An 8126-nucleotide genomic window follows, 5' to 3' on the forward strand; every position below is an offset into this window, starting at 1 on the left:
CTCTTAGCACTGAACTCACTGTTCATTCCTGCAGGTGCTTGACTGAGGAACCATATGTGGTCATATGCATAGGGGAATTAAATGCATATGTGACAATATGCATACAAGAAAAACAACTTATACCTTACACATAAATCTAGTTTTCTACTTCTCCTTTTCTCTTTTTCTCTCTCCCATATACACACACATAGTCACATATTCTTGCTTTTTTGTACTTCCTTGTAGTTTTTATTTTTCTGGTTTTCAAAGTATGATTCCATGTCCTTCACCACCGTCACTCAACTGTCCTACTGTTTAATAAATTCACCTATACATTATTTAAGCTTGTTTTTAATAAAATTAGCAATTTATGAAGAACTAATTCAACAGTAAGTCCCATCTCATCATTTTCAAGGCAGTAACAGCAATGCTTGGGTATCAGAAAAATAGAAGGATTTGTGCTCACTTCAGCAGCACATATACTAAAATTGGAATGATACAGAGAAGATTAGCATACCCCCTGTGCAGAAAAATAGAAGGATTCTACTTATTGAAATTAAAACTTACTTAAAATCAGCTATAGGGGCAAGAGAGATAGATACAGTGGTTAAGGCACCTGCCTTGTATGCTGCCAATCCAGTGCACATTTGTTCTACTGAGAACCACCATTAATCACCCCTGAGCACAGAACCAGGAATAGACTTGAGTACTCCTGGATGTGCTCCCCCCAATAAAACAAACAAAATCCAAGCAAATATAAAGAAACACTTCCTGCTAAAGCCAAGAGGGAAGCCTTGTGAAGAGACAGAAACCTAGATTCCAAAGCATTAATGAAGCAGAGCAAGCCATAGGAGTGATCTAGGATATTTTGACAGATAAGTGCTCCTTCAGAAAAGCAGGGTCAGTTATTAATACTTAGCCTGCCAGTTCTAAATTTATCTTCTCTTGGCCTGGTTTTGCTAACAGAGTTGAATTCTGCAGACTACGTCTAAAATAATACTTTTTACTGTTTTTTATTATTTTGTTTTGTTTGGGGCTCTAGAGAACCATATGTGTTTCCATATTTGTTGGTGCTAAGGACAGAGTTTAGTGGGCTATACGTGATACCAAGAATGTAATCTGGATAGGCCACACGCAAAACAAGTACCTTACCCTCTGTACTATCACTCTGGCATCTATCTTTACTGGCTTTGTTAAATAAGTAATGGACTGACTTCATTTTATTAAATATGTAACATAAGTAATAAAAATAATCTCAAGCACCAAGAAAAGTTCATTAAATGCACATATTTACATTCTGAAATGATGAAAAGACTCTGACAGGAAAGAATAAAGGTTGCTTTCACCCCTAATATTTCTACACTGGAAATCAAATCCTATGTGACAAATAGATAAGAAAGATCACTTGTGTTATTAAGAGTAACACCTCCAGCTGCTAGAATTTTGTGTTTCTCACAGCAGCAAGCAACAGTTATATAGAGACTAGAACATATGCCAGAGCATGGCAATGGCAATTTATTTTTATCATTCGCAAACCCTAAGTCATTCATCATACTAATGTTAATATTTTAACAACTTTGAGTCAAACTCACCAAGAGGTATTATGTCACTCTCTGGAATTTTACTGCAAAATTTTTGTTCCAATTAAAATTTATTGATGGGTTTAGGGTTTAAAAGTAAACTATTACCCAATATGTATATGATATATCTATTAATTTTAAAAAGTGGATTTTTATTGAATATAGATTATATTGCATAATACTGATGTCTTTGCTGAGGATAATTATTATTATTTTTCATATGCAAATATTTATCTACTTAATATTTATAACATCACAGATGGTGTACATGTTTTTCTGGTAAGGGTTTACAATTACATGCAGGTAAGGCCACTTGGCATTATTTTATATCTAAAATTAACACCTTTCTTCAACTACATCAACATTTTATGTTGTAAGGTGTCACAACATGCAAAATACTGGAGAAATCTGAAGAAGAAACTGAAGAAAAATACTGGAGAACACATATTCAGGCAACTTCTGGAATCCAGGGAAATAAGAGGCATTGTTACTTAATTCTGAAAGAGACACTTGGTTGATATCCCAAGACCAAAACAACAATTAAGAATAGAACTAGAGAAGCGTTTAGAAGGTTAAGATCAGTTCTTGTTCCTGGCTTTGTAAAATTAATGGTAGAGAAGAATATGCAGACTCTTTTCTGACTTATGCAATTTTATCTTAAGGCTGTTAGGTTCACAATTACAGAATATAGTGACAAAGCGTGACTGATGAAGTCACACTGGAATAGAGAGATAATATAAATTTTGATTAAATAATTAATAGATGGAGACATAAACTTTAGATTCATCAAAATATGTAATGTGTAGTCAGTTTAAGGAAATATTGAAAAATTGGTGTATTTAAGACCTTAAAAATACCAAAATAATCTCTTTTAAAAAATAAGAAGAAGAAATTGAGTAGAAAGTAAAACTAAGTCTATTTCAAGGATAACATGTTCAATGATTCAAATGCTGGCAGTTTAAGTTAAAATAAAAAATGTTCCATTAAATTTTACAGTAGAAAAATATTTGAAATCATGAAAGATAAAATAAATGAGAAATATTAACAGAAAGTCATGACTGGGGACCACGAGTATATGCCAATTTCAACTATTTTCTTCATGATGATAAATTCAGAACAAAACAGAATATTGAGAGAGATGACAATATGCATATTTTTAATTTGTTGTGTTCATTTTAAGGGCACATCCAGCAGTACTCAGGGTTTATTCTTAATCTATGCACAGACATCACTCCCCGTGGTGTGTGGGATACTATATGCAATGTCAGGGATTAAAACAGGGTCAACATTGCACAAAACATGCTCCTTAATTTCTACACTATTTTCTTGACTCTTATAAATGATTTATAATGTGTTTGTTGAACACGGAGAAGAATGAGGCCTAGGTAGGAATGAACTCTCTAAATAGAAGACTGAATTTTGATTCAACATGTCACAGGAGAAAACAAATAATTTTTTCTGTCAAAAAAGAGAAAATTGATTCAATACATAGAAGGTATTTTATAGGGTGTTAGCTACTTCTTCCTATAAAATGATCTCTGTGCATTCTTCCACTAACTTACCATAAAGAAATGCAGGTCAAAACAAAATGGACAAATTCATGAAATAAGGATTAGAAATTTAAAACTAAAAAATATTTCTAAAGCAGTCTTTCTGTCTCTCCACTACAGAGATATTTGGTATATTTTTAAATGAGTCTCTTTCCATCAGAAAAACTGAATTTCAATTTACTGGCTTTGAAAAAATTTTAATCTCCATAATCAGTAAGTAAAAGTTAATGAGTCAATAAGGAGCAGTATAAATTTGCACTCTTCCTCATTTCTTTTCCTGTAGTTTCATGGATGCTATTTAATATCATCAACCATAATCTTTCAAATCAGTAATATCTAAGCTATATTCCCATGGCACTAGTCAGGTTGGTATAAGAAGTCAAAGCAATACTATCAATGTAAAATTCATGCTCTGTATCTGTCATCAATTTCTTCTATGTAGTTTTAATGCCTCAAATGTTTAAAAAGAGTTTAATTTACTAATTTTATAATATTTTATAAGAGACAAACTGTGTTCTAGGCTTCTTATCTATAAAGAGGAACAATCATATCTTGATAAATGGTATTTATTTTAGAATCACCTTACATTATATATGAGATAATAATCATCCAAATACTTTCCATAAAAATAAAATCAGTCCACAATGCATTAAAAAAGAGGAAGAAATTGCAATACTATTTTTTGGGTAGAATCAGGGATTTCATATCCTTCAGCAGTACTTTTATCATATTTTCCTCTTTATAGTTATCCATTCTATTTCTTTGTGTACATTTCCACTTTATAAGGAGGATAAGGAACACATTTAATAGCTCTTTGTCTGTTATCCATCAGTGACTCGAAAACAACTCTCCTTTACAATCCAAGTATTCTATTAAGACTCTAGGATAACATTTGGATAAGGATTCTCCAGTAATAGGGATACAGTGATACAGGTTTGTGTTTCAAATTGGCTATTTCCTTATCAAGAACCAGAGATCATAGAATCAAGATAATTTCTTCATTTTTGGAGAAACCCAAATCAAATGTCATTTCCACAAAATTCATTTGTGTCTTAATTTATGTTTTGTAACATGATAATTTAAATAGTCACCACAACAACTAAGCAAATATTACAACTTTAAGGTTCTTATGTATGCATGTGATGTACTCTGGTTAAATTCCTGGCGCCACATACAGTTTCTTGTACTTTGCCAGGGAGGATACCTTAGAATAGAGTCAGGAGCAAATCTTGAGCACTAACAGCTATACCCCTTCCCAAAAGAAAAATAATAATTGCTTTATAGTGTCCTATAGAAACTAAGCACATTACTATTGAATAACACATGATAAACTGCAATTGAGGACCATGACAAAAAATTGGGAAATGCAGTTTTTCTTATTGGATTATTGTGCACACAATGAGAATCATGCTATTTTATTACTCAGAAGCCATAAGTAGATACAAAATACCTTGGAGAAAACTTACCTGAAACAGCATCAGAAGTCTAAAAAATGAGTGAATCTCCTCCAAAATCATAGCTATTTAAAGGTCAGGAGAAACTATTAAAACCAACCAACACCATTGGCTATCTTGTCTTTCTCCCAAAAAAAACCATATGATACAAATACACACAGAGGAAACGATCCTTTAAGAGTATTATCATTGTAGAAAGGTCAAGAGTAACCTATATGGAGACTAGAATAAGGATAAAATATACAATTTGCTACTTAAAAACTAGTTTCACTGGCAAGACAACCAGTTATTAAGGTAAATTTGCACAGAGCATGGCTGATGATAGAAACTTTTGCTTCTATCTTCTAATTTTACCTTCAATGTAACATGCCCCACCATGTCAGAGTAGTTAGGCAAATATGGTAATACAATTTAACTAATCTGACTCATATTTATTCTAGAGTTTCATTAAAATATAAGTGCATAGAGGATGTCTTTTGGCTATTTGTATTTCTTCTTTGTCAAAGTGTCTGTCCATTTCTTCTCCTCATTTTTGGATGGGATTAGATGTTTTTTTCTTATGAAGTTCTTTCAGTGACTTGTATATTTTGGAGATTAGCCCCTTGTCTGATGGGTATTGGGTGAATAGTTTCTCCCACTCAGTAGGGGGCTCTTGTATCCTGGGCATTATTTCTTTTGAGGTGCAGAAGCTTCTCGGTTTAATATATTCCCATCTGTTAATCTCTGCTTTCACTTGCTTGGAGAGTGCAATTTCCTCTTTGAAGATGCCTTTATTCTCAATATCCTGGACTGTTTTACCTACGTGTTGTTCTATATATCTTCTGGTTTCAGGTCTTATATCGAGGTCTTTCACCCATTTGGATTTAACCTTTGTACATGATGTTAGATGGGGGTCTAAGTTCAATTTTTTTGCAAAAGGCTAGTCAGTTGTGCCAACACCACTTGTTGAAGAGGCTTTCTTTGCTCCATTTAGGATTTCTTCTTCTTTATCAAAAATTAGGTGATTGTATGTCTGGGGAACATTTTCTAAGTATTCAAGCCAATTCCACTGATCTGAGAGCCTGTCTTTATTCCAATACCATGCTGTTTTGATAACTATTGCTTTGTAGTAGAGTTTAAATTTGGGGAAAGTAATTCCTCCCATATTCTTTTTCCCAATGATTGCTTTAGCTATTCCAGGATGTTTATTGTTTCAAATGAATTTCAAAAGTGCCTAATCCACTTCTTTGAAGAATGTCATGGGTATCTTTAGAGGGATCGCATTAAATCTGTACAATGCTTTGGGGAGTATTGCCATTTTAATGATGATAATCCTGCCAATCCATGAGCAGGGTATATGCTTCCATTTTCTCGTGTCTTCTCTTATTTCTTGGAGAGAGTTTTATAGTTTTCTTTGTATAAGTCCTTCATGTCTTTGTTCAAGTTGACTCCAAGGTATTTGAGTTTGTGTGGCACTAATGTGAATGAGATTGCCTTATTGACTTTCATCTCTTCCCTATCATTATTGGTGTATAAAAAGGCCATTGATTTCTGTGTGTTAATTTTGTAGCCTGCCACCTTGCTATATGAGTTTATTGTTTCTAGAAGCTTTTTTGTAGAGACTTTAGGGTTTTCTAGGTAGAGTATCATGTAATCTGCAAACAGCGAAAGCTTGACTTCTTCCTGTCCTATCTGGATTCGCTTGATATCTTTTTTTTTTTTTTGCCTAATCGCTATAGCAAGTACTTCCAGTGCTATGTTGAATAGGAGTGGTGAGAGAGGACAGCCTTGTCTTGTGCCAGAATTTAGAGGGAAGGCTTTTAGGTTTTCTCCATTGAGGATAATGTTTGCCTTATGGCTTGTGGTAGATGGCCTTAACTATATTGAGAAAGGTTCCTTCCATTCCCATTTTGCTGAGAGTTTTGATCAAGAATGGGTATTGGACCTTATCAAATGCTTTCTCTGCATCTATTGATATAATCATGTGGTTTTTATTTTTCTTGTTGATGTTGTGTATTATGTTGATAGATTTATGAATGTTAAACCATCCTTGCATTCCTGGGATGAAACCTTCTTGATTGTATTGATGATCTTCTTAATGAGGCATTGAATCCTATTTGCCAGGATTTTGTTGAGGATCTTTGCATCTGTATTCATCAGCGATATTGGTCTGTAATTTTCTTTTTTCGTAGCATCTCTGTCTGGTTTAGGTATCAAGGTGATGTTGGCTTCATAAAAGCTATTTGGAGGTGTTCCTGTTTTATCGTTTTCATGAAAGAGTCTTGCAGGATTGGTAGAAGTTCCTCTTGAAAGTTTTGAAAAACTTTATTAGTAAATCCATCTGGTCCTGGACATATTTTTTTGGGCAGACATTTGATTACTGTCTTAATTTTCTCAATAGTGATGGGTATATTTATATGTGCTACATCCTTTTCATTCAAATCTGGAAGATTATAAGAGTCCAAAAATTTATCCTTTTCTTCCAGGTTTTCATTTTTAGTGGCATAGAGTTTCTCTAAGTAGTTTCTGATTACCCTTTGGATCTCTACCATATCATTAGTGATCTCTCCTTTTTCATTCCTAATATGAGTTATCAAGTTTCTCTCTCTTTCTTTGTTAGTCTTGCCAGTGGTCTATCAATCTTGTTTATTTTTTTCAAAGAACCAACTTCTGATTTTGTTGATATTTTGGATTGTTTTTTGGGCTTCCACTTCATTGATTTCTGCTTTTGTTATTTCCTTCTGTCTCCCTATTTTTGGGTCCTTTTGTTGAGTACTTTCTAATTCTAATAGCTGCGTCATTTAACTATTCAGGTATGCCCCTTCTTTCCTGATGTGTGCTTGCAAAGCTATAATTTTTCCTCTCAGTACCGCTTTTGCTGTTTCCCATAGGTTCTGATAGTTTGTGTCTCCATTGTCATTTGTTTCTAGGAATGTTTTGATTTCCTCTATGATTTCATCTCGGACCCACTGGTTCTTCAGTATTAGGCTGTTTAACTTCCAGGTATTAAAATTTTTCTTCTGTGTCCCTTTGTAGTTCACATATAATTTCAGGGCCTTGTGGTCAGCGAAGATAGCCTGCAAAATTTCTATCCTCTTGATATTATGGGGGTATGTTTTATGTGCTAGCACGTAGTCTATCTTGGAGAATGTCCCATGTACATTAGAGGAGAATGTGTATCCAGGCTTCTGGGAGTGGAGTTTTCTGTTTATATCTACTAGGCCTCTTTCTTCCATTTCTCTTTTCAGATCTAGTATATTCTTGTTGGGTTTCAGTCTGGTTAACCTGTCAAGTGTTGAAAATGCCGGTTTGAGGTCTTCCAAAATTTTTGTGTTGTTATTGATATTATTTTTCAGATTTGTCAAAAATTTTATTAAATATTTTGCTGTCCCTTCATTCCGTGCATATATGTTTAGGAGAGTGATTTCTTCCAGCTCTATGTATCACTTGATTAATACCAAATGTCCATCTTTGTCCCTTACAACTTTCCTAAGTATAAAGTTTGCATCATCTTATATTATTATGGTCACTCCAGCTTTTTTATGGGTGTTGTTTGCTTGGATGATTTTCCCCCAGACTTTTAT

General features: G+C 33.7%; 1 pseudogene; it reads left to right on the plus strand.

Moving 5' to 3' along the window:
- Positions 1-437: 437 nt before the first annotated feature.
- LOC125995479 (uncharacterized) lies at positions 438-532 on the plus strand (annotated as a pseudogene).
- The last annotated feature ends 7594 nt before the right edge of the window (positions 533-8126 follow it).

Source organism: Suncus etruscus, chromosome 17, assembly GCF_024139225.1.
Source record: "Suncus etruscus isolate mSunEtr1 chromosome 17, mSunEtr1.pri.cur, whole genome shotgun sequence".
Lineage (NCBI taxonomy): Eukaryota > Metazoa > Chordata > Mammalia > Eulipotyphla > Soricidae > Suncus > Suncus etruscus.